General features: G+C 40.3%; 1 long non-coding RNA gene and 3 other non-coding genes across 4 annotated transcripts in view; all 4 read left to right on the top strand.

Moving 5' to 3' along the window:
- Positions 1-4,884, top strand: part of LOC122880195 — a 30,274-nt gene extending 25,390 nt beyond the window's left edge. The window contains exon 4 of the long non-coding RNA XR_006378860.1: positions 4,712-4,884. This is a non-coding gene — a long non-coding RNA (uncharacterized LOC122880195). The remainder of the gene's footprint in view (positions 1-4,711) is intronic.
- trnal-uag lies at positions 1,657-1,738 on the top strand. Its single transcript has one exon. It is a non-coding gene; the product is annotated as a tRNA-Leu (tRNA).
- trnal-uag lies at positions 2,607-2,688 on the top strand. Its single transcript has one exon. It is a non-coding gene; the product is annotated as a tRNA-Leu (tRNA).
- trnal-aag lies at positions 3,545-3,626 on the top strand. The gene has a single exon. It is a non-coding gene; the product is annotated as a tRNA-Leu (tRNA).
- Positions 4,885-25,160: the final 20,276 nt, after the last annotated feature.

Here is a 25,160-nt window from a genome sequence, read left to right as displayed (position 1 = left end):
AGATCGGTGACCATAGGAGAACACTGAACTCATTGTCATGTTGGTGGAATCAGCTTGAGATGACGTGTACTTTGTGTCATGGTGCGTCATCCTTCTGGAAGAAGCCATTAGTAGCTGGGTAGACTGTGGCCATAAAGGGATGCACATGGTCAGCAACAATAATCAGATGTTTTATTTAAACCATGCTCAATTGGTATTAAGGGGTCTAATGTGTGCCAAGAAAATATTCATTACACCACCATCACTAGCCTGAACAGTGTGGTCCTCTGCTGCTGTAGCCCATCCACCTCAAGGTTCCATGTGTTGTGCGTTCAGAGATGCTCTTCTGCAGCACACTGTTGTAACACCTGGTTACTTCAATTACTGTGGCTGCCACATGATTGGGTGATTAGATATTTGCATTAATGAGCAGGTGTACAGCTGTACCCAATAAAGTGAGTATGTGTTTCAATATCATCTGTGTGGACTACCCTGGTGAAATAAGGTGAAATGAATTGAATACTCAGTTTTAAAGCTGCACTAATCAATACTTTTGTATGAACTATGGAGTTCTATGGAATGTTTTAGTGTCTTTTAGCTCATTGTTTTGGTTTCACAGCCCACACCTTTTTAAATTTAAATAAAACGTTTTAAATCAGCTTTTACATGGGTCAATAATAGGCCTCAGTGTTCTTAGATCAGTGTGTTTGGATCTGCTGGGTAATTCAGTATTAATGTGGTCTAAAACATTTGAATCATTCATTCATATGAACTTGAAATGCATTACTAATATTCTAGGATGTGCAGGCTCACAGACACATACACACAGAAGAAGTAAGAGGAGAGTTCCAGATGCTGCACACACTGCTGTGGGCTACACACACACACACACACACACACACACAGAAGTGCTCACACTCCTAATTGTGTTAATGGGTAACAGCGAATCAAATGAAGAAATTATTTTCTCTCCTTATCCATTCTGTGTAATGACTGTGGCTGTAAGGATAGCACCAAACGATTACTCTGTGTCTAATAGCTTAGAGTGACCATAGCAGTTTAGTTATTGTTATCATATTCCCAATGAATAAGTTATATACTATAGAGTGAGGGACAGTGGGACAAGAGGGACGTGGTCCTGTGACAATTTGCGGGGGTTGTGGGGTTATAAAAAAGGGGGTGGTTCTTGTATTGTTTAAAGAGAGAATTTGTATTCACCTTTGGTTGTATTTATATCTATTTTAAGGTCACAACTTCACCTTTGCCATGACAGTACCTGGTCTGCTAAAGGTCCCTGGGGATGTTCATATTAAAATTGATCTTTTGTCCCCATTTTTATTTCCATTGAGAAATGGAAATGGGGGTTCATTGATTAGAATTGGTGGGTGATTGATGCTGCAGCATGTCTGACTAAAAACTGAGCAGCAAAATGTTATGGTGATCCTTATCTGGATATAAGTGGTGGCCAAATGAGAATGTTTGACATTTCATGATTTAGGAATACTTCTCTTCAAAGCAGAGGCAAGTGTGAAACTGCTGCTAGTGTCACTTAGCACGCAATAGCGCTGGATGGCAGCACTGTTCCTCGTTGATGTCGGTATGAACAATGACTGTTTAGAACCTGATGGTTTGGTGTCTTTTCTTCTGGATAACACAATGGTCCAATCATACGACCGAGGTAGTGTGGCCGAGTGGTCTAAGGCGCTGGATTTAGGCTCCAGTCTCTATGGAGGCGTGGGTTCAAATCCCACCACTGCCATCTTTATGTCCATGTACTGCGAATTTGAGGTCAGAATGTCGGGATTACGGCAGATTACTGGAAAACCTCATTCGAATCAATGTCCTTCAAGACTGAAAAAGGGTCCCACATAGTGTCTCAACTGTGTGTTCTTTCTACTGGAACGTGACGAATTCCTGATTTACACTGTGCTTCTCCATCACTCTTTCTAGAATAAAAGTATTAATCCTACAATGACAAAGTAATCTCTGAGATAGAAAGACTTCCACTTTGGCGCATTGCTTCCCAGTAGATCTACCTAGGAAGAGTGTTTGCCAATCTTGTCCTCTTTTTTGCAAGTCCACATTGCCACATTTTACACAACTGTGAGTACAGCAGTTAAAGACCAACCCCTTTTTGGTAGCGTGGCCGAGTGATCTAAAGTGCAGGATTAAGACTGCAGTCTCTCAGGAGGTATGGGTTGGTTCCCACCGCTGCCAATCAGAGGCTTGTCCTTGACCTTTTACCTAAACCTGTAGCTGCCATACCCTGGCAAAGACAAAGGTGATTGCACTGTGACTTGGGGTTCATTGATTAGAATTGGTGGGTGATTGATGCTGCAGCATATCTGACTAAAAACTGAGCAGCAAAATGTTATGGTGATCCTTATCTGGATATAAGTGGTGGCCAAATGAGAATGTTTGACATTTCATGATTTAGGAATACTTCTCTTCAAAGCAGAGGCAAGTGTGAAACTGCTGCTAGTGTCACTTAGCACGCAATAGCGCTGGATGGCAGCACTGTTCCTCGTTGATGTCGGTATGAACAATGACTGTTTAGAACCTGATGGTTTGGTGTCTTTTCTTCTGGATAACACAATGGTCCAATCAAACGACCCCTTGGAAAAGGAGGTAGTGTGGCCGAGTGGTCTAAGGCGCTGGATTTAGGCTCCAGTCTCTATGGAGGCGTGGGTTCAAATCCCACCACTGCCATCTTTATGTCCATGTACTGCGAATTTGAGGTCGGGATTACGGCAGATTACTGGAAAACCTCATTCGAATCAATGTCCTTCAAGACTGAAAAAGGGTCCCACATAGTGTCTCAACTGTGTGTTCTTTCTACTGGAACGTGACGAATTCCTGACTTACACTGTGCTTCTCCATCACTCTTTCTAGAATAAAAGTATTAATCCTACAATGACAAAGTAATCTCTGAGATAGAAAGACTTCCACTTTGGCGCATTGCTTCCCAGTAGATCTACCTAGGAAGAGTGTTTGCCAATCTTGTCCTCTTTTTTGCAAGTCCACATTGTCACATTTTCCAGAACTGTGACCACAGCAGTTAAAGACCAATCCCTTTTTGGTAGCGTGGCCGAGTGATCTAAAGTGCAGGATTAAGACTGCAGTCTCTCAGGAGGTATGGGTTGGATCCCACCACTGCCAATCAGAGGCTTGTCCTTGACCTTTCACCTAAACCTGTAGTTGCCATACCCTGGCAAAGACAAAGGTGATTGCACTGTGACTTGGGGGGGGGGGTTCATTGATTAGAATTGGTGGGTGATTGATGCTGCAGCATATCTGACTAAAAACTGAGCAGCAAAATGTTATGGTGATCCTTATCTGGATATAAGTGGTGGCCAAATGAGAATGTTTGACATTTCATGATTTAGGAATACTTCTCGTCAAAGCAGAGACAAGTGTGAAACTGCGGCTAGTGTCACTTAGCGCTCAATAGCGCTGGATGGCAGCACTGTTCCTTGTTGATGTCGGTATGAACAATGACTGTTTAGAACCTGATCGTTTTGTGTCTTTTCTTCTGGAAAAAACACTGGTCCGAACACGCGACAGAGGTAGTGTGGCCGAGTGGTCTAAGGCGCTGGATTAAGGCTCCAGTCTCTATGGAGGCGTGGGTTCGAATCCCACCACTGCCATCTTTAGCTCCACTACTTCGAATAAGTGGCCACAATATCGGGATTACGGCAGATTACTGGAAAAACTCTTCCGAATCAATGTCATTCAAAACTGTAATATAGTGTCTCAACTGTGTGTTCTTTCTACTGGAATGTGATGGCTTCCTCACTTACACTGTCCTTCTCCATCACTCTTTTTAGAATAAAAGCATTTAGCCTACAATGACAAGGTAAGCTCTCAGATAGAAAGACTTCCACTTTGGCGCATTGCTTCCCAGTAGATCTACCTCGGAAGAGAGTTTGCCAATTACATCCTCTTTTTTGCAAGTCCACATTGTCACATTTTCCAGAACTGTGACCACAGCAGTTAAAGACCAATCCCTTTTTGGTAGCGTGGCCGAGTGATCTAAAGTGCAGGATTAAGACTGCAGTCTCTCAGGAGGTATGGGTTGGATCCCACCACTGCCAATCAGAGGCTTGTCCTTGACCTTTCACCTAAACCTGTAGTTGCCATACCCTGGCAAAGACAAAGGTGATTGCACTGTGACTTGGGGGGGGGGTTCATTGATTAGAATTGGTGGGTGATTGATGCTGCAGCATTTCTGACCAAAGCTGCAAAATGTAATAGCTGTAGCTATGTAGCGAGAAGCTGATTAAACTACAGGTATCATGAACTGAATATCATTGGACGCCAAAGGCAAATGTTTGAGTTTTCTTTATTTAGGAAAACGTCTCATTAAAGCAGAGATAAGTGTTAAACTGCTGCTAGTGTCACTTAGCGCTCAATAGCACTGCATGGCAGCACTGTTCCTTGTTAATGTCAGTATGGACAATGACTGTTTAGAACATGTTCCATTTAATGAGATCATTGACTTCTATGGGTTTATACTGAGTTTTCTCCTAATAGAGGCCCTCTTTTATTAACAGTCATCCCACTGGGCAATCTAACAAAGTAAAACAATTCAGAACACTCAGATATGAAATAAGTAAATATTTCCATAAGCTCCACTGAAATATAGAGCAGTAATGCACTCACCCAATTTGTGATGTCTTTTGTCCAGTAATACCGTTGAAGGATTACATGCATTGTCTTGTCTACTCCACAGTGAGCCCCGATAGCACTGGCATGAAACTCCAGAAAGATGTTCTTTGCTTGGTGTGGAGTACGATCTACCTTCACAAGATGATGCTGCTGCTCATCGTGCTTTCTATGGCAGTGGTAATGAAGTTCCCCATCTAGGGATTACATTGCATAAATATCTGAAATGACAAAATTCAATAAAACAATGGATACAGTGCTGTTGTGTGGTTTGCCTTACTTATTAATTGGTGACTCTCGCCTTTCGTTTAAGAACGTAATGCTGATTTTTGGAGGGTAGATGTTTTTCAGCTTTAAGTCAAAAATGTCCTTCCTTTCCGAAGGTCCATCGCTGCTTCCTGTACCTGCTACATTTTGATTGTTAGATTGTTTGCTAGCTACTTAGTATTTGCTACTGAGCAAAAGTCCCATCACCTGCCACATTCTCCTTTCATACTCACTCTCCTATGCCAGATGTTGGCGATTACTTAATTGCTTGATCCTGGCTATAGTCTGAACATAATTTAGAAATGTGGACATTATACATATGAGAAGCATGGCAATAGAAATGTTCAGGTATTTTCTAAGATGAGCCCAAGGTAACCAGTTGTTTTAAGTAAACCCAAAACAAAATGTTACCTGGATGCTGATTTACCAATATGTGACGGAAGTGGACATTCCTGAAAGCTCGAGTGGCTCGCAGTGCCAGGCAGGTGGTTTGGGACATAGACCTTTGCTCTAGTGAATCCAGCTCAATGCGATCTTGCAAAAATTATATTTTCTTAAATTTCTTTTTTTGTAGGTGGCTGTGATTTAGTGCTCACTTATACAATCATATTTGCTGCAGTCGATATGAGATGTGACTTGAAAATTGCCAGCAATATGTTTGTGAATGTGTGACAAATCTGGTGACAAAGGCAGAGCAAAACTGCTGCTGTTAGGTGAACACAACGCATGCACGCATATGGGAACCAGTTATTTTGAAAACCAGTTGGGACATAACAACGGTTAACGATAGCTAATGATAGCTGACACTCTGCTCACATCACAATATTGTAAAGTTTGCTATCACATATCAGGCTATAACAAAACTAGTATTGGTTGTCTAATATTGGCAGGAGTAGGCCCATTGATACTTGCACAAACTAATGCGCTAGTATTAGCTTGTCTCATCTGGGATTGCCTAATATAATCCCACACTACGTTTTATGGTGTTGTACCTAACCCTAATTGGAAGTTAGCAAACGTTAAAAAACAAGACTTATGGTATGTGTCTAAAGGGGCGTTTTTGGTCGCGCCGCTTCCCAGCATTCAACGCTTGATTGGACGTGCCACTAGATCATGATAGATGATTGACAGGTGCTCTCCTTCCCTGAAACACAACAGGAAACACTTCTTGGCTGCACCTGATTGGATGAATGCTTTCACTCGTGGGCTGTCTGCTCCCAGGTTTCAAACCGGACCAACATGATGGCTCATTTGGAAACTTTCTCCTATATTATAAAAATAGTTCACCGAAATGTGTTTCTGAAAACATTTTAGGTGGGAAATATGCCATGCAGTTGCTGAATCTGTCTTCATTTTAGAACGACAGTGGTTAGTTTAAACGTTTTTCGGGAGTTTTTCGGCGGTGAGTCGTGCTGGACACCCCTGATTTGCATAAAGTAGCCTAGATACAGGGATGACGACTCCCTTTTGTTATGTAATATGCCCCATTGTTGAAAAAAAGAGCCTTTTTAAGCATAGTTCAAACAGGCAACTTTTTCCTATGAATTTTTACCCTTATGTCTTTTAAAACATCTAAAATTTTGCATTAACTTTTCAAATGGTAATTTCCAGGAAAGGTTAAGCATAAATTTAGTAAAAAATTCTTTGAGAGATTTCTTCATGTATTTGTGTACAGTATGTGTGCATGACAGAGAAGACAGAGAAGAGAGCGATTACATAAATCTCAATGCTGTAGGGTTCAAATGTTCACTGGAGAGGAGTAAACCCAGGACAGTACTCCACTTTGATATATATTCTGCACAACAGAAGGAGAAAAGTTATTTTAAGGATATAGTTAAAGTGGCACTCATTTTACAAATGAAGGTCTTTATCTTATTTCTCCAGGATAATATACTCAGTATCAATACTGCTTTTGAGGGAGTCCTAATAATATACATTAAAACAAGCAATACAACAACAAGACAATTAAAAACATAAAACAGTTAGTACAGTCTGCAAATCAAGTGTTTTGAAGTGCACAAATGCACAAATTTAAATAACACTGTCAGTAACAGATACAGGTCCACTATGTTGTCAGTACCAACCATTTGCAGACTGTGGCCTGTAATAAGACGTGCAGCTCAATCACTCACTTAATCTGGTCTAACCCTGTTCTGTTACAGTAGTATTTGGAGCCAGGCTGTTCCATAGTAATCTAAAAGGGCATTGTACATACTGATGAGGACTTTTCTGTTTACAAATGCCTTTGCTCTAATTATTGCAACCAAACCAGCAACAATTTTGATGACCTTGGTCTTCCACTGTAGGCAAGGATCCAGTGTCACACCTAAGTATGTAAACGAGAAGACCTGAGTTTTTGAGTAAAAAACAGCATGGAATGAGGTTTTTTAGGGTTTAGGGACAGTTTATTGGCTCTAAACAACAAGGTGGCTCTTTCCAAATCCTCCGTCAGGGCTTACTGAGATTCCTTTGCTGAGTAGTAAAGAACCGCATCATCTGCAAATATGGATTCTGCACTTTGTCAGCTGTGTTGGAAGGTTATTCATATATATGCAGAACAGTGTGGCATGCTGTAACTGCATGGGCAAAGCTGGAAAGGGCATTCCTTCATTCGTCTGTTTTAAGGTGATTTAATACCTTCAACCACTTTATGCACTGCAGAACTTTCCTGAAACTGCTTTGACTGGCCGTAAGAATATTGGTCTTGCTGAGTCAAAAACCTGCCTATAAACCAATTTTTAAGACTTTAGATGCTGCACAAAGGATGAATACTGAGTGGTGATTTTCTACCTTAGAATGGTCACCTGCTTTGTATATTGGTGTTATTTGTGCAACTTTCCATTACTCAGGTACCTCCACAGTGACCATGGATAAATTAAAAGCATGTGTTAAAGTTTTCACAATTAAAAGTCAGGATATTTTGGCCTCTGCTACTTCAATTTTGACCATCCTTTTTGAGTCCCCTTATTTTATGACAGTAAAATACTAAATCAGTGGATTACATCCTTAAAGTTGAAATACAACTAATACGATGAATCTGAGATGATAGAGACATAATGAGTGTCAAAATGACTGCCAGGAAGTGTGTATGTATATACATCTGAGGGTTGAGAAAACAGGGTGTTCCTTTGGCAGAAAAGGTTTGGCACTCTATAGTGTCCCTGTTCATGCCAAAATACCACCTCTAGTCACTATATCAATGGCTTTGGATATTCATGAAGTCACAAGGCAGCCTTGGATAACAGCCAATGACTGTTCCATCTTGGCTGTTAATAATGGTTTGTTGACTTCAAGCCTACTGTATGTCAGCGGCTTTCCTATGCCTCAGGGGTGCATAGGCTGTAGCACAGTTCTCAGTTTGTATCCACTGTCAACTTATAAACAATCACAAGACATCATCTCGTCTGATGCAATAAACGGCTGCCATTAAACAAATTTTCAATGGCAGTAATGCATAACGATGCCACAAGCCACCTTCAGTCTGAACCAGTCACAAGGGTAAAATAGAGCTGAAGGCTCAGTGTAATCCCTGCAAAAGCCTGAAGAGGTAGCAGATGGATCGGTAAACCTTAAAGACAAATTTGTTGTCGGGATTTATTGTAGCTATGCTGGGTAAAATATTACTGTACTCACAGTTAGCAGTAACATGGTAATCACTGCTAGATAAATTGCCATAAAACGTCCCCTTACTCTTCCCAATTAAAACACATGATGAAGAGCTGTCCATTAGAGAAAAAGCGGGAAAGAAATTTAGAATATTTTATCAGTACAAAGACAAAAATTTATTTGGTGCACTTCTACTCAGCTGTAGATAAATTTTGCCTCATGAGTCAGCCATTAATGTTGAATAGTCTGTTGAACACCAGGTGTAAATTGCTGCTTGGCACACTTATCCAATATGTTGCTTCTGATTTTCCTCTTGTTTTCTTCTAACATCCAAACAAGACAGATTACAATGTCCATGTACATTTTCCTGGTTGAACACATAAATGAACACAGGTAAAAAAACAGTTTGCTGGGATGAAAAAAAAGACTCGACTCGACTAGAACGGCTAATATGTAACCGAAATCTCTCTGAATAAAGGAAATTGTGGACGAAAGCTGTGAAATGAATCAATGAATAACAGATAACAAAAATAATTTGCAAATGTGTGAGGCGCTATTGAAAGAAGCCATTGTGCAGAAACATATACTGTACAGTTACTTAGGTCATGCAAAATGATTAAAGTCACATTAAGAAATGCTAGAGTATGAGCACCAAAGAGGGATAAAAGTCCTTACATGGATGAGGTCTGACTTTACTTTTGAGCAAGATCTGCAGGTTTGATATTTTTAAAAGCAGAAAAGACAAACTGATTTTGAGGAATATTAAAAGTTCACCTTGCATTTACCAACTTGTCTCAACTACCCTGAGACATCCTTGATTTCAACCAATTTCATAATTCAACCAAAGAGATTCATAGCTTTCACTTGAAAACTTTGCTGGTTTGTCCGATGAAAGAGCATCGATGTTGGATATCTTATCATTCCCTTGAATGCAACTAGACTGAGTGCACGGAATGACAGATATAAAATATTTGGAGGTGCACTCAGTCTAGTTGCATTCAAGGGAATGATAAGATATCCAAGTTTATTCGTTTTTTCAACCATATGACCCACAGGAGTCTCCATAGATTATTGATGTGACTGTTTTGTATGTCAATTTTTGACTTTGTCACAGAAATATTTGCCTCAGCTGAAGAATTACAGAGACAAAGAGAAAAAAAGGGAAACACAAGGAATTCTATTTGATCTATTAGCCTGTAGCACTGTGTATATCAAAGTGTGTGAAAAAGAGAGAGGCAGTGTGTGTTCAGGTTACCGGGCTTACCTCATTTCACAGGAAAACACAGGTTGAATGGTGTCAAACAATTGGTCACGCCATGCCTCCCCCCAAGGCAGGTTCACAGGCAGCACACTCACACAGTGAGGTCAGTAGTATACAGTAGTAGCGGTTAGATTGCACGCAGTTTAGCGCTGGCTTTTTTTCTGCCTGCTGACCTGTCACGCTCTGCTCTGCACTTCATGCCTCTGGTCTGTCCCCTGCAGGAGAGAAGGGGAATTGTTTAGGCTTCTTTCAGCTCGTCCAAAGCCTCTTCAGCACCAAAGCTTGTTCCCTGCTTCCCTGCAGTCCCAGATGACAGCTGGCCTCTTTGCAGTTCCAGGCTAAACTGCAGGGGATCTGACAGCAGCAGGAAAGCCCCAAGATGGGCTGCGAGAGCCCAGCAGTGCCCATCAACCTCAGACCCATCTGTGAGCTTAAATGAAGAAACTCTCTGTAATTTGAAAAAGAAACAGGCCTCAACTGTGTAGGGCAGGCCATAACATTTACATTCCCAATAACCAGTCAGTGGGTTTCTTACTAGGTTTTCAGCACCACACTAGGGAGAAAACAAAAGCAAAAGTAAAAATAGAAAAAAATATATTTTCACACTAATTGCTCCAGTTTAGTTGCTTTCCTTAATGGGAAGCATGTGTAGAAAATCATGCAGCGCTGACAAATCATAGTTGAATCCTTACAGTTTGCAGCTAATATGCAAAGACCATGACAAGAATACAAAATCTTGGCAAGAGAAACCTAAACTGGCAGAGTCTGGAAGATATTGCAAGAGCTTCAAGCTTTGACCTGAATGTATTCTTGAGATAATATTGTAAATGTTACATCACCATATTTGCTCAATATGCTTTTCCAAATGCTGAATGTTTTGCTAGAAACACTGTAACATTGTGATAGAAGAAGGACAGGACCTATCAGGACCTACTGTTCCTTCAAGTAACAGAGCACCACGTGCATACTAGAAAAGCCTTAGCTGTCAGTAGATGGGTAGGAATTGGAGGCCACCTTTTCTCTTCAGTGACTGCGTTAATAAGCGCAACCGAGCTCTGGTACAGTATATTTTTTATATAAGTTCTTTTAAACACCAGGAAATTGACTTTTACACCATTCATTATGATTCAGAGGATGTCTCCTCCCCACCCTCTGTGGCTTCACACCATTTGTTTCAAAAAGTATGGCAATGATAACAAGTCATAGTCTTTGCATGCACACCAAGGGCTGTGTTGAGAATATTGTGTCGTTAGAAAATACATATAGCAAGATGTACCATCTTAATTTCTTTAAGTTCTGAGAGCAATGCTAAGGAATAGAAAAAATCTCATCATGGAGGTGAGGGATATGTTGCTGTCTGTTAGACAGTGTCCTTATTCAATCATAAAAAGAACACTCCTTAATCACACAAATATTAAAATGGGGTTTACTTTTTCTTTCAAAGATGAAAATCCCTCTTTAATAAATGTTCAGAAATATGTATTTTTCCTCTTACTCGTAGAGCTAATTTATTCATCTAGATTGTTTCGGTGTGAGTTGTTGAGTTTTGGAGATATCGGCCGTAGAGATGTCTGCCTTTATGGCACTCGGCTTGTGGTGCTCAAAGATGCACACTTCCTTCTGCATGGTGATACGGTTGGCGGATGTAGTTCGGTGGGAAAAAAATAGTTCCTCCATGAAACTGCTCACAACAAGGTCTGTGGATTATCTTGAATAACCGGGTCATGATTTCTGGAAAGAGATGTTGCTGTTGAGTATTTCAAATGTATTTTTTGGGTACTTTGAGCATCATAAGCTGAGTGCCATCTATTCCCATTATATTCAAGAGAAAGCAGAGCCAATAGCTGCAAAACTGGACAACTCACACCAAAACAATCTAGATGGATAAATAGCATTACAGGTAAGAGGAAAAATATGTATTTTTGATTTTGGGGTGACCTGTCCCTTTAACAAAATGTTTGAAAACATAGACTAACTAATATTTGTGCAGCCCTCACAGGCTGATGTGTTTTGCTTTTATTTGTGTGGATGTCACGAATGTGAATTTTCTACTAATTTGATTCGGTGTGATATAGCAGAAATTGTTACATTTTACTAATTCGTCTGTGGTTTCTGACCTGTTTTGCCAGCCTACATACTGAAAATGGGTTTGATCAATAAAACAACCCTGTTGTTGGGTCCCGACAGCAGGAAAGTCTCTCATATCCATTAATGCCTTTTTGTTAGCTTTTGAAAATTTTAATGGGGTAAGAGTGTTATTCTGAGTCAAAATGTGAACAAACATCATGCCTGTTTAATCTAATCTGCAGCTCTTTATTTACTGCTCCGTTAACAATTTGGGATGTAAACGACAATTGAAAGTCCTAGAAAATTTTACAATTTCACTATTATCACAAACTCTTTGTGAGCTTTCTGAATAAGGCCCCAAGTGTGACTGAATGAAGTTGTAACGATGGCATTACAATATTTCTAGAGGAATAACTAGTTTATTACCTTTGAAATCAAATAAAGACTAAGAGTCTACACATGGTAGCGGCTTTGTGAGGTTGTACTTTGGCACAATGGTGCTTTGAGCTAAATGCTAATGTCAGCATGCTAACATGCTCATAATGACAATGCTAACAAGCTGATGTTTAGCAGGTATAATGTATAATGTATACCATCTTAGTTTAGCATTATAATGCAACAGTTATTTGGTTATAAACCAAAATATTGGAAATATTTCTATAAATAGAAATTCTGACCTGATGATGGCATGGCGGCTCAGTGACTCTGTGGCACACTGGCAGCAATGGCTGGCCTGCGCGCTGCATTGTGGTCTCAGACTAATTACTGTAAACAAACAGTACCAATCACTGATGTCCCAAAATTAATATAATTTATTGGTATTAAAGGGCTACTCATAGTGCCTTTTAACTCTTTTCGCAGCCAACAGTGTTTCACTCTTGGCAGAGGCTTGACAGAAGCAAAATAGCTGAACAGAGAGGCAAATGACTAGATGGAGCCTCTCACCCGGACCCATTAAATCGTGGCAGCAGTGCTCTTGTCATGTTGAGCCTTGCCATCAAATAACCCTGCAGACCATTCCAGATATTGACCAGTATTTTGAGAAAAGCTCGCCTGCAGTTAGCTGTTGTATTTCTGAACTTAGTTTTGGGTCTCCCTCCCTGCTTCTGATGTTTTCCTTCAGTGGTGCAGCAGGCATTCAATAAAACATCCCACTCTGAGGATATGTAGAGATTTATTGGTCCACATGGCCGACTGATGGAGGGAGGTAGAGCTAGGGAGACCTCTGCATGTCAATTGACAGGAACACACGCACTCACACACACACACACACATACACACACACACACACACACAAATGGTTCCCCCCATCTATCCCTCTCAAACACACACTATCTCTTTCTCTTTGTTTCTCTCACAAACGCAATCATACTGTCTCACTCTATGCTTATCAATAGCATGTGCACACACACTAACACCGCCACACACACAAACTGATTCTGTATTTCAGGGAGTGAAAGGTGCTTGCGCTAACATTCTAATCTACATACACACGCCAGCAGCAATTTACCTTAATGTCACCAGCAATGTTTTCCTTGCCAGGTGCAAAGACACACACATGCAAGTCTCAGTGTGGCTGTACACGCATGCCACAAGTGAATAAAGTGTCTCATTGTGTGTGTGTGTGTGTGTGTGTGCCCTTTGCAGTAATCCATTCTCCAATACAGAGTATTTTTAATTAGTTGGGAAAGCCTGGAGAGGAAGGGGGGGTCTCTGGGTGTTTGTCAATTTACAGCACAGACAGAGACATTAAACAAAGCCTCAACATCACACACACACCCCTATTGACTGATGCACAACACAGTCAACACATGCACGCACGCACACACACACACACACGTAAATACTCCCAAACTCTTGAGCACATTGCAATTACACACATACATGCTGCGGACATCCAAACACACACACAAACCACTAAATGCTGGTAATAAAAGCTGCTATATAAAGGCTTTGTCTTAAGGTGAGTCCATTTTCTCACCAATGATCCCCAATGGTCCCTGCTTATGTGTCTGAATGTGTGTGTGTGTTGTAGTAGTTGGGTGCATCTGTGATGGTCTGTATATTGGCTTACTGACATAATAAATCATCCCTTGTTTGTCATTTGGGAGCTGGAGGCACTCATCACCGCTGGGTTCATCCTTCTCATTTTATTAAGGGATTTGTAACCATCGCTTTGTGGAAAATATCTGTTTTCCGGTGCTGGTTTGTAATACCAACAAGGAAATATAAAACTGAGGTTTCAAGAGAATGATTTTTGACTTCAGGGCTCCACAGTTTTCATGATGAGTAAACCAAATGCCTTTTTCCATTATTAAGACATTTGTTATACTCTGTTCTCAATAAGTGCTGTCCTCCTTTAATGTGTACTTAGATATTCAGGCATTTTAAGACTCCTCTAAACAGGAACTGAGGAACAGAACAGTTTAGCAGCTTTATGAGGGGAACACTGAGAAATTGTGGATAGAGAAATAGGGAAAATGTACGTTTGACGATGCTGTGTAAGCTTTATATAACTTGCATAATTTGTAAGAATGTTACAGAAACCGATTTGCACAAAATGCCTAATGTATACACAAAAAGACAAACAGCAAAACACAAGTTAGTGAATATGGATAGGTATTTCAAGGTACTGTAAATTTGCAATGTAGAAACAAAGCTATAGCTAGCTTGTACTGTAGCATATAACAGCTTTTAACTGAACTCTAATTTTCAAAGTCCATATTCCAACGAAATAGTTGTATTACCATGAAACTGAAAAGTAATCAGATCATGTCAGCATGTGGGTAACTTGGAAGAAAAAGAACAAAGCCATTAGCCACAAGCATTATTATAATTCAGGTACATCATATTCATCAACCCTGTGATTTCTTCATCATTTTTGTAATGTTGAAAACTCCCTGACTAACGACATTACACACTGTAACCACTGGAGGGTTGAGTGAACAAAAAAATAGCCATTATATGGCATTTGCATCTAAATGATACCACTGTCTTTGAGACCAAAGGTCTTCACACGTGCAAAACTTTGGACCCGATCTGAAACAGACCCTTGGAAAAACTACCCAAACCATATGTGCATAAATTAATTTCCAAAAAACAGAGACCCACTCCCAAAGAAACGAAGTGAAGGATTACACATCATCCAAAATGAACAGAGCCAAACAGAGACAACACCAACACCGACAGCAGCATGATGCGCTAACAAAAAGAGTAGCAACACATGTAAAGTCTCTTGCACAAGTCACACTCTTCGTCTTGTTTTAAAAAAAAACCTATGATAATGATTTATTCTCAACTCGGTTGTACACGTGAAAAGCAATAGTTGTCTAAAGAATGATAAAAGAGAGTTTGAGGAAGAAGTTCGAGTACTTCCTCACCTTTGCACACCTGGCTATCATGCCAACTTTATAAAGTCGGAAATGTGTGTGGGGGAAGAGATTCAGACGCTGTTAGACAACCTAACAAGCCCTTTGTTTGAAGTATACTGACACCCTTACTCCAAGGCTGTTTCTACCAATCAAATGGTTATGTTAAGGTTTCAGTTAGAGATGATTTGTTAGAGGTTACGGTTCGTGTTAGGACCATAGTTCACCTTGGTTTCTAGTCAGCCTGATAGGAGGTGCTACCTGAGTGGCAGGTCCCAATGCTTGAGACATGCAGTCCTGTATCACTCTTACAGGTATTTACCGTTAATTTAGTGCTGCTACAGTACCAATTACATCAACCCCACAGATTACATTTTATGCCCACACTTAGTACACATAAGAAAACAGATTATGTTTTATTTCTTCTTCAGCCAAATATGTTTAATACTTCACATTCCAGCAGCCATTATAAATGGTTAGCTGGCTTGTTACTGCCACACAGGTGACATTAAGCGTATGCAAGTTGACACCCTGCAATCACCTGAGCAGAAGTAATGCAGCACCAGCCTGAAGTCAGCCAATCAGACATAATGTAACACGTGTCAGGCATGTAGAGAACAGTTCCCTGCAGATTTATTTTTGTTTAAAACACTTAAATTCAGACAGAGCTCATACTTCAAAGTTTAGTTTCAAAACTTTGGGCGTGTGTGTGTGTGTGTGTGTGTGTGTGTGTGCTCACTGCCCCATGCTGTGTGTTCCAGTCCTGTTATTTCAGTGGCCATTAGAGAAATGGTGACCACTTATACAGCAACACACACACACACAACCACACTTTCACACCAGGAAAGGCTTCACATACACAGGTGCACACACACACACACACACATATATACACACACATTAGAGCAACACCTACGCATGAGTTCACACACACAGTAGGAGCCAAATGTTGTACATTCGCTTCCTGTAGCTGAAGTCCTCTCCTGCAGTACGGCAGCTTGCTGGTTATCCACTGTCCTGTGACTGGAAAGTGACCAGTTTGTGCAGAAGGCAGAGGCATAAGCGAAACCAGATGCAGCAAATTCAAAGACATAGTGAAATGAATTCAGGCAGTAGATACTGACATCCATGATACAAGGTTATGCAGACACTGGTTTGTTGTTGCCTTCCGAAATGACAGCAAGTGCTCTCTAACCTGACGCCCCTATCAGCAAGATGACATCGTTTGTCATCAGTGCCCTCGAAAACTTTTCTGTTCTGGATGTCAGTTATACCTTATCATAGGTTATATTTAGACAAATGACCAATGCTGTTTTTTTTTTCTTGGGAGGACAGTCTCCTTATGTACTATGTCTATGAGTAACACTTTAAATTTATGTTTTTATCCCAGGGACGTCAACATAGGCAGAGTTTTGAGTGTTATCCAATGCTAAATGGTCAAATAAGTATTTTATACAACCAAAGAAAGAAGCCGTAGTCATCTAGACACTGTTTTCAGAATCAAGACGTTTCAGCTCCCATCCGGAAGTCATTCTCAATTGAGAATGACTTCGTCCAGATGACTACGACTGAAACCTTTTCTACGATAGAACACTCCTGGACGAATGAGGGACTACACCGTCAAAGAAAGAAGCCTGTAGCATTTCGTCCAACACTTATTGTGGCTTTCTTCTTGTACAGTTCCTTCCCTTAAAGCTGATCCACTTAGAAGAGTGCTGAAAATGTTGTGTTCAGCGTGCTATAGCAAACAAAAATAACCTCTGAGACAAATACAATACATTTCCATGTGATTCACGAAGAGAACGCTTTTAATGTGAAACAGGGACAGCAGGAAGTGATGGCTTTAAATTGTCAGGAACGTAATAAAGTCCAATATGGCTTTGATTGTCACAACGTCCACCTGAGTCTAATCCCACTTTTTCTATCTGCTCACTGCCTTTGCCATATACTAACTCTTCTTTCATTTCAGAACCTGCCACTCCCTCCTGCCATTTCCCATTCATTCTCTTGACTGTGTATACAGATTAACAATGGTGAGCTTGTGGTCAGTTATTCAAGACAAAAGCCAGCAAGCAAAGTAATAGGACTCCAATTTGAGCAGGGAATGTCAGTATTTTTCCACCCTGGTTGGAGGTTTCTGGCCTTATCGCTCTCTTTGCCCTTTCTTTTTTTTTTGTGGCACAGTGTTTCAGTAAGTCTTTGAACCTGTGGTCAGGGGTCACCAACTGCTCTGAAACAGCCCAATTTCTCACTCTGAAAGATACATAATTCTCACTCTGTAGGCTACTTCCACTCTTATTTTGCTGTGCATGTCCTTGAAGCAGTTTTAACAAACAAAAATAAAATAATTTACTTTATATTCCGTGGAAAAACATTTACCAAACAGCATTGACATTGAGTGTTCTTGTAGTCTATGATAGTTTAAGTTTAAGTTTATTTATTCACTCACATTTACTCAAAGAAAAAACCTAGAGACCTGGAGAATGCCAGCTTGTTAATGGATTCCCGGGAAATGTGGGAAGATGATAACTAATTATATAAAAACTAATAAAGGTATGGGGTTGGAAAGTCTCTGGATAATTCAGTTTTAATCCATTTATTTTAATACATAATTTTTTTCAGTAGCATATTTTCTTTAATTGACCACTTGCTACCTTAAATACTGTTGCAACGCCTTTCATGCTTTCCATTTTCATAGGGCACATACAATGCAGTTTAGGCTACATTGATAATGTGGGCAAATTTACCCCTCAACATCATCTGAAATTTTTGAAGCAATGGGTCCTTGATTTCAGACAGAAGTTGACAAAAGTAGGTTTATCGTTTGTGACAGGCTACCAGTGATTTTGCCTGCTGAAATGACGACTGTCGCTAGTGGATTTTATCAGTTAGCTAGCTGATTAACCTAGTGTTAGCTTCATGAGTTGGTTGAAAATGCCATCTCCAGCTGACTTCTTAGCATTTCCAGCTGATTAGTTTTAAAATGAGAACCCTCTAAAGGGGTCTTAAATATAAATTTGATGGCTATATACGTGATATGCTTAAAAAACTGAGGTTAAAGCTACATGTCCCTGGCAAACAGTCAGCATCCTGACCAGTTGCTAATCCTTGTAGAAGACATGGAAATAAACAGCGGCATTATTGTGTTGCAGTGAAGAACTAGTTAGTCTTTGATTTAATTTTTTTTTCTCATGATACTTATAATACGAACTGTTATTTCATTCTAACATAACCCTGCTTAACTTCATTGGAAGTAACCCTGGGTAAGGTTATTACTGTATGCAGTAAGCTAGTTAGCTAGGCATGCTAATGTTTGCAGCTTATATTAGAGTAGATAAACACACAGTTTAATCAGTTCCTTGCATTTATATTTTTGGTTTTGGACAGGGTACCAAAACAAACCACCATCCAAACTCTTTATATACAGAATATCGCTCTTGCTGCAGCCCCATGCCTATGATTGTACAATTAGTGGGTTTGCAAGGTTTAGCGAACGGTCAAATTCCACTATTGCAATTTAAAAGCAAGTGTTCCACTGGGTGATAATAATAATTACATCATTCTGTTGCTGACTTTTAGGCCAGGGACAAAGTCCTAATTTAAAATGAATGCCCAAAAGTTGAGATCTTGGAAAGACTGGAAAATCACATCCATGATGGATCCGATGATGTGTGTGTTAATTGTGTTCCTCAGTGTGAGTTTGGCTGTTTTTGTATTGCAGGTTTTGTGGATGTGCATGTGCATGTGCGCGCGTGTGTGTGTGTGTGTGTGTGAATTACATCCTTATCTTGTCCCAACAATAACCATGTCTCCAGCAAGACCTCTCATTCCCACTGTAGGGAAATAGGATTAGTGTACACACACTGACTATCTCTGGCAAGGGTCAACACACACACACACACACACACACACACACACACACACACACACACACACACAGAGAACAGCCTGGGGCTAATATCGCTGAGCTAAGAGTTCACAACAGCATGTGATTATTAATATTTTTCATTTTTCTCTTGTTGCACAACAGTGGCTGATAGCATATTGCTGTGAAGTCAATTAATAGGTGCAGCCATTTAACCTTTGTACGTGCACAGTCTTATATCTGAGATATTAGCTGATTGCCCCTGCTGTGTGCTGTCTCCGTCTCATATATGAGATGCAAAACTCTTCAAAAGAATAATAATAGTACATGATGCAACCGTTTGTGTAGGTGTGATCCTGAGCAGAAACCTCTGATTACCTCGGAGGCTAGCGCTGCATTTGAACATCACAGATATCGGAGAAGAAAATAAATCTTCTGACAACTGCTTTTAAATGTCTGAACAGCAGATTGAGGCGGCAGGAGTCTTCAAATGAGGAAAGTGAGCATGTGACCTGAAGGATTGAAGCGTTGAAACTGAAGGGGGTTATGGTTATGGAGTTTCCTCTCATAACTGGTACTGCTAAAGGGCCCTTGAGCCACATATCTCACTGCCAAATGTTCCAAATGAGCTGCTTAATGGCTGAAAGCAGAAGACCCAGTCAACTGTCCTTGGATAAATAAGGACAGTTTAAATAAAAGATGTGAATATTTCCTTCCATATCTCTCTTGATATGAAGTAAGTTATTCAAAAGGAAAGAAGGTCAGCAATTCAAAATGATTTGCTTTTATCTAATGAGATCTTATTTGAATAAAAAGCGGTACAGACTTTGTATCCTTATTTTGAATCTGGTTGGGAACCTCACAAAATCATGTGTCAATCAACCCATCCAGATTTAAAATATTTTATTTTCCCATCCATAGCATTCAATGAAAATGTAAGCCAGGCGTTACTGTCCTCTCTTTCTCTTGTCAAAGCTTTTTAGTTTCCACCTGGAGGGCGTTCTTTGAAGCCAGATGTAAGATGTGGGCAATGTCACTGGGCTCCAGTGTTTTGGTTCCTGTGTGATCCTCATTGAACTATCCTGTCTGCAGCGCAGTGTTGTGATTGTAGGTGTCAGTGGCACATTATGTGGTCAATCCTACATGCTGTGCAGCTTTCAGACGATCCCCAGCCCTCTCATAACTTCCTCAGTTGCATTTTGTGCGATCTTCTGTCCATCTGAATGAAATCATAAGATGTTTTACAATATTTTAAGCCCTTAATATTAAGGTTGGGTTACTGGTGTGCATCTGGCCCTCTCGCCTTATGTTTGCTTCACGTCTCTCCCTCCGCTCCCCCCCTTTAACTCTCCCTAACCCCAACGGGGAGACCCACCTCGCAGTTTGAAATCCTCTGCTGTAAGGCAACAGGAATTTGTAAATTGTCTGATTTTTTTCTAAACAAATCAGGTGCAAATCAGTGAGATGGACTTCTTTATGGCTATACTGGATTTAGAGGATTTTTGCTATTTTTGGATTTGCTTGATCTAATTGCTACATATTCCACAAACTTGTCTGAATGGTGAGCGAGTTTTGCCTTTTGTGTGTTTGTATAGTCGGTCCTCTTCCAGGTTCCATGTCAGAGAGGAGGTCGTGTGGCTCAGGTCTGTTTGGCGACACCTGAAGTTGCTCAACGTGCTACTGGATCCATTCTTCATATGTTACAATCTATTTATAATTTTGTCATCATGATTGTCCATACTGTTATTTCATTACGTTAGTCCATTCTGTACACACAACATGTAACGACTGGGGTAATCAGAGGCAAAGGACTCAAATGCACGACTCAAAGACCGGGATGTGTAAAAACAGTCTTTACGTACTAAAGTTCAGGTTCGGTACACAAGTCAGCAGTCAGGTAAAGGCAAACAAATCCAGAGGGAGAAGGCAAAAGGCGATGTCAGGTAAACAGGCAATTGGCAGAGGTGGAGGAAGTTCAGAAACCAGGAAACACTACACAAGGCGATGCAGGCTGGAACGTGAGACACTGAGGTACAACAACGAGCTGGCACAGAGTGAGGGACACACGGACTGAATACTCTGGTGATGGGAGATAACAGGACACAGGTACAACTAATTAGGACGGGCAGACAATCAAAAGTGGCGGGAAACACACATGGGCAGGAAGTGAAGTGATCTGAGTAACAAAATAAAACAGGAAATAATGAAAGCGTGGGGGGAAAAAAGGAAACCATGACCTGGGAGGCAGGGCAGGACATGTCACGACATCTGTTTCCTGTCTGTCCATCCTGGGAGAGGGATCTCTCCTCTGTTGCTCTTCCTCAGGTTTCTTCCATTTTTTTCCCCGTTAAAGGGTTAGAGTTTTTCCTTATCCAAATCGAGGGTCCAAGGATAGAGGGTGTACAGATTGTAAAGCCCCTTGGAGCACACTTGTGATTTGTGATATTGGGCTGTATAAATAAAATTGACTTGACAAAAATGCAACCTACTTAACCATACTTGACAGTCAGTGAAATATCTCTCCCGTTTTATTGCAGTTTGATATGTTGAAAAATGTTCCTGAAGCCAAGAGCACCACAGTCATTGTGTGTCTTGCTTGTTACGAAAGCTGAATAGCTTTGGATGAACACAAAGTCAGATTTAGGAAGTAAGGCACACCAAAATCTATTGAAGAATCTGATGTCATCTTAAATTGGAAGCACGGCCACAGAAATGTTAGCATGTCATCAATTAGCATGATGTATGTTCTGCAGTAAGATCTCACCAAAACCTCCCTGTTATATCTGATTGACAGAAATTAAAAAAAAATCCACAGCAGTGGTAAAGGATTTGAGGAAATAAGAGTACTGCTGCATCACACTCGAGCTGTATATTTAGAGACACTAAAATCTAATTTCTTAATTTAAAATGAATAAATAAAAGCTAGTGTGGTTTTGTATCAAAAAAAAACATGGACAGGATGCAAACATAAGACATGGATGAGTGCACTGCAGCCATAATTGGAGTGGTTTCATTGACAGATGTGAACTCCCAGCTGTCCCCTGGTCTGAGCGCCAGACAAACAAGTATCAGCTGGATCAATTACTGTATGAAGAGCTCAGGATAATGTCCATCCAAATGACGGAGCCTTACAGCTGAGTAAAGCTTGCCTACTTATTTTGCTGATTGCATGCCCATTTCAAATCAGTCTCACAATGCACAAAGTCTGACTGCATATTGTGGGTATAAATTATATTGTTTTTGTTTTGTTCTCCACCCAGACCTGGACATGAAAGGACAATAGCATTAAATGGACACATTATTGTCACCTGTCTGTCATCTAAAAGGTAGCTCATAAGTAACTAATTTGGCAAAAAAAAAAAAGAACTTCAGGATTAGACAAAGAGTTTGGTCGTGGCTACATAAGAAAAATTTAACATCTACATATACCATTTCCTGCTTGTGCCACCTTCGTGTAATCTTTTCATGGTGGGAAAACTTATTTCTCACTCAGTTTAGCCAAAGAATATGAATTTGTGTTTTAAGGCAAACAAATCACATTACAAATACCATTATTTTACTCTTGTCTGTAATCACTTAGATTTAATTAAAACTCAAGGTAGGGTCTTCCAACAAGTTTTATAGTTACTCAAGTGTGATCGCTAACTTTGTACTCATTTTTACGTTCTTCTTAAACATTCACAGGCTCGCTTTAGACACAGTCTGTAGCCACAGTCTTGCCTGGTCAGACAATGTAGAGATGTACAGTATTGCTTTTGTTACAAACTGTAAAACGTTTGATCTCGCAGCAGTTTCAGCTTGTGTCCCCGTGATTTTTTTTTCTCTCCAGTTGAGCGGAGCCTTCAGTGGACGTTTAAGACTACAGCCACACTAATACGTTTTCATTTTAAAATGCATAACTTACGTCCACACTACTCCGGCGTTTTCGAACCCCTAAAACAGAGACTTTTGAAAATGCTGCCCACCCCGTTTTGGTTTGAAAACTCCGGGATTGCGTTTCAGTCTGGACGGGCGGAAACTGAGACTTTTGAAAAGGATTACGCAGACACTCGCGTTGGCTTCCTGATTGGGTCTTATCAGTCATGACGTGTCCTTCCACCCCTGACATTACCCTTTACTACTATTAGTTAATTCAACATGGATAATTAATTACAGGCGTTGCTGACTTTGTTGTCTATGCTAGCAGCTGTTGTGCAGTTAAATTCTGTATTTTATCATGCTACTGCCTACATGCGCAGGAGGCAAGCTATTTTTCAAGCAATTTGCGATTTCCCGTGTCCAGTGGCGTTATCAGCCCTACATGGAGCCCCAGTTTTGGGTGAGATCACAGATGATTTTTTGGTAAAAAAAAAAAAAAAAGAAATCAAGCCAAAACATCATAACTAGGTCTACATACCTTTTGTGATTTCATCCTTCTTGTGTGGGTACTCCTTTGCCGTGGCTTCCTCTGGAGAATGCTCCTCCGCTCTAATATGTCGCTGTATTTGCTTTGCGACGACACCCAATCTATGTTTTCCGCGGCGTTGACCACCTTATACTTGTGTGTTACTTTCAGTAACAGCTCCACCTCGTCGTCAGTCCAAGCAAAGAACTCTCTGGTCTTACTTTTCGCCATTGCTGTTCTTCGTTCGTAGTATCTTCTGCAACTAATCAACCAATTGCAGAGTAGACAATCTGCTTCCTGTTTACACCTGCACGTGCATGCCCAGTGTACGTGAATGGTCATGTGATATGTGTTTTCAGGCGTGTTAGCACGGACGGGAGATTATTTTTGAAACGGCTAAAACACTCGTGTGTACAGAGATTGATTTCATTTCAAGTCACATGCTTCATATATGCCATGATTAATTTGTCTAAAGTCTGTTTTGCATTGCATTTTGACGCATTATGCTTTTACTGATACACCAACTTTTCCACCTCTGCCAAGTGTAAAAATATTTTTGCAAATGTTTTAACTTTTTTTTTGCACAAATTGAAAATGTGCATAAAACAGGTGTATAGAAACACAACTACTCTGAACCTCAGGTGAATCTTCACACTCTCAACACTTATTTCATCAAAACTCAAGAGATCAGGCTGATTTGCCAACGTGCACTGTGGCACAAAGTTCTAAAGTACTAAAAGTAGAGCGATCCTGAGCGATGTGTTACGTATTACATCCTGACCGATCTTCAGGCCAATACACATATTGATATTTGAGCGAAAAAAAAATCTGATAAAAATGAATTGGCAGATTTCTTAACATAAACGCACAACATAAACAAAAAGGTCTGATAAGGATCCCTTAAATTTGCTAATTTAAGAATTGTATGTGCTTAGCGGGAAATTCTACAGTTAAAAAATAATTTTGTCAGTGCTCTCTGGTGGACAAACTATGGAGACACTGTTTGTAATTTACTTTAAACATTTCTTTGGCATTTCTGTACTGCAGTTTTTTGTTACTTCCACTGACATATATTCAGTACATCTGTAATAAGCTAAAATCAGACAGTAATCTTGGCCCAGCCAGTATATTACCTACTGGGAATGCGCTTAACTTGCCTGTAACAATATTTCAAGATCTAATATGCAAGTCTTGCATGAGACCTTTTGCTCTTTTCCTGTTGTGTGACAGATGCAGTTGTGCTGTCTTACTGTGTGTTTTCCCTTCAAACAGCTGAAATGAATAAGGCAGAGGATTAAATAATGCACACACTGGTGGAAGCGTTCCACATCTTATTACATGTGGTATCGTGGCTTGAATGTTTTTTTTTATTTTTCCAGTGCACTGCAAAAATCATTTGGTCTGACCAGTCATTGTTTGGCAGGGAAATGTCTGAACACAGGGCTCTAAGCTGGAGCTAATACATGCATCAATATCAATACTGGCGAGTAAGTCATAGCAGCATACGACAAGAAATCCAAACTATTGCTCTAAAGCCTTTGTTTACTGTTGAGTAAGCTACGCCTTAATCTGCATTAGACAGTGCCTGATTATAATTGTGCTGCTGCAGAGTGTTTGGTGAGTTGACAAAAACAGGAAACTTTAGCTGACTATTATCAGGTTTAGTCATTGCGAATGACGTCTTTAGATTTCCAAAAT

Source organism: Siniperca chuatsi, linkage group LG8 (assembly GCF_020085105.1).
Source record: "Siniperca chuatsi isolate FFG_IHB_CAS linkage group LG8, ASM2008510v1, whole genome shotgun sequence".
In the NCBI taxonomy this organism is placed as follows: domain Eukaryota; kingdom Metazoa; phylum Chordata; class Actinopteri; order Centrarchiformes; family Sinipercidae; genus Siniperca; species Siniperca chuatsi.
Note: the sequence above shows the minus strand (reverse complement) of the source record. Positions and strands in the feature narration are given on the sequence as shown.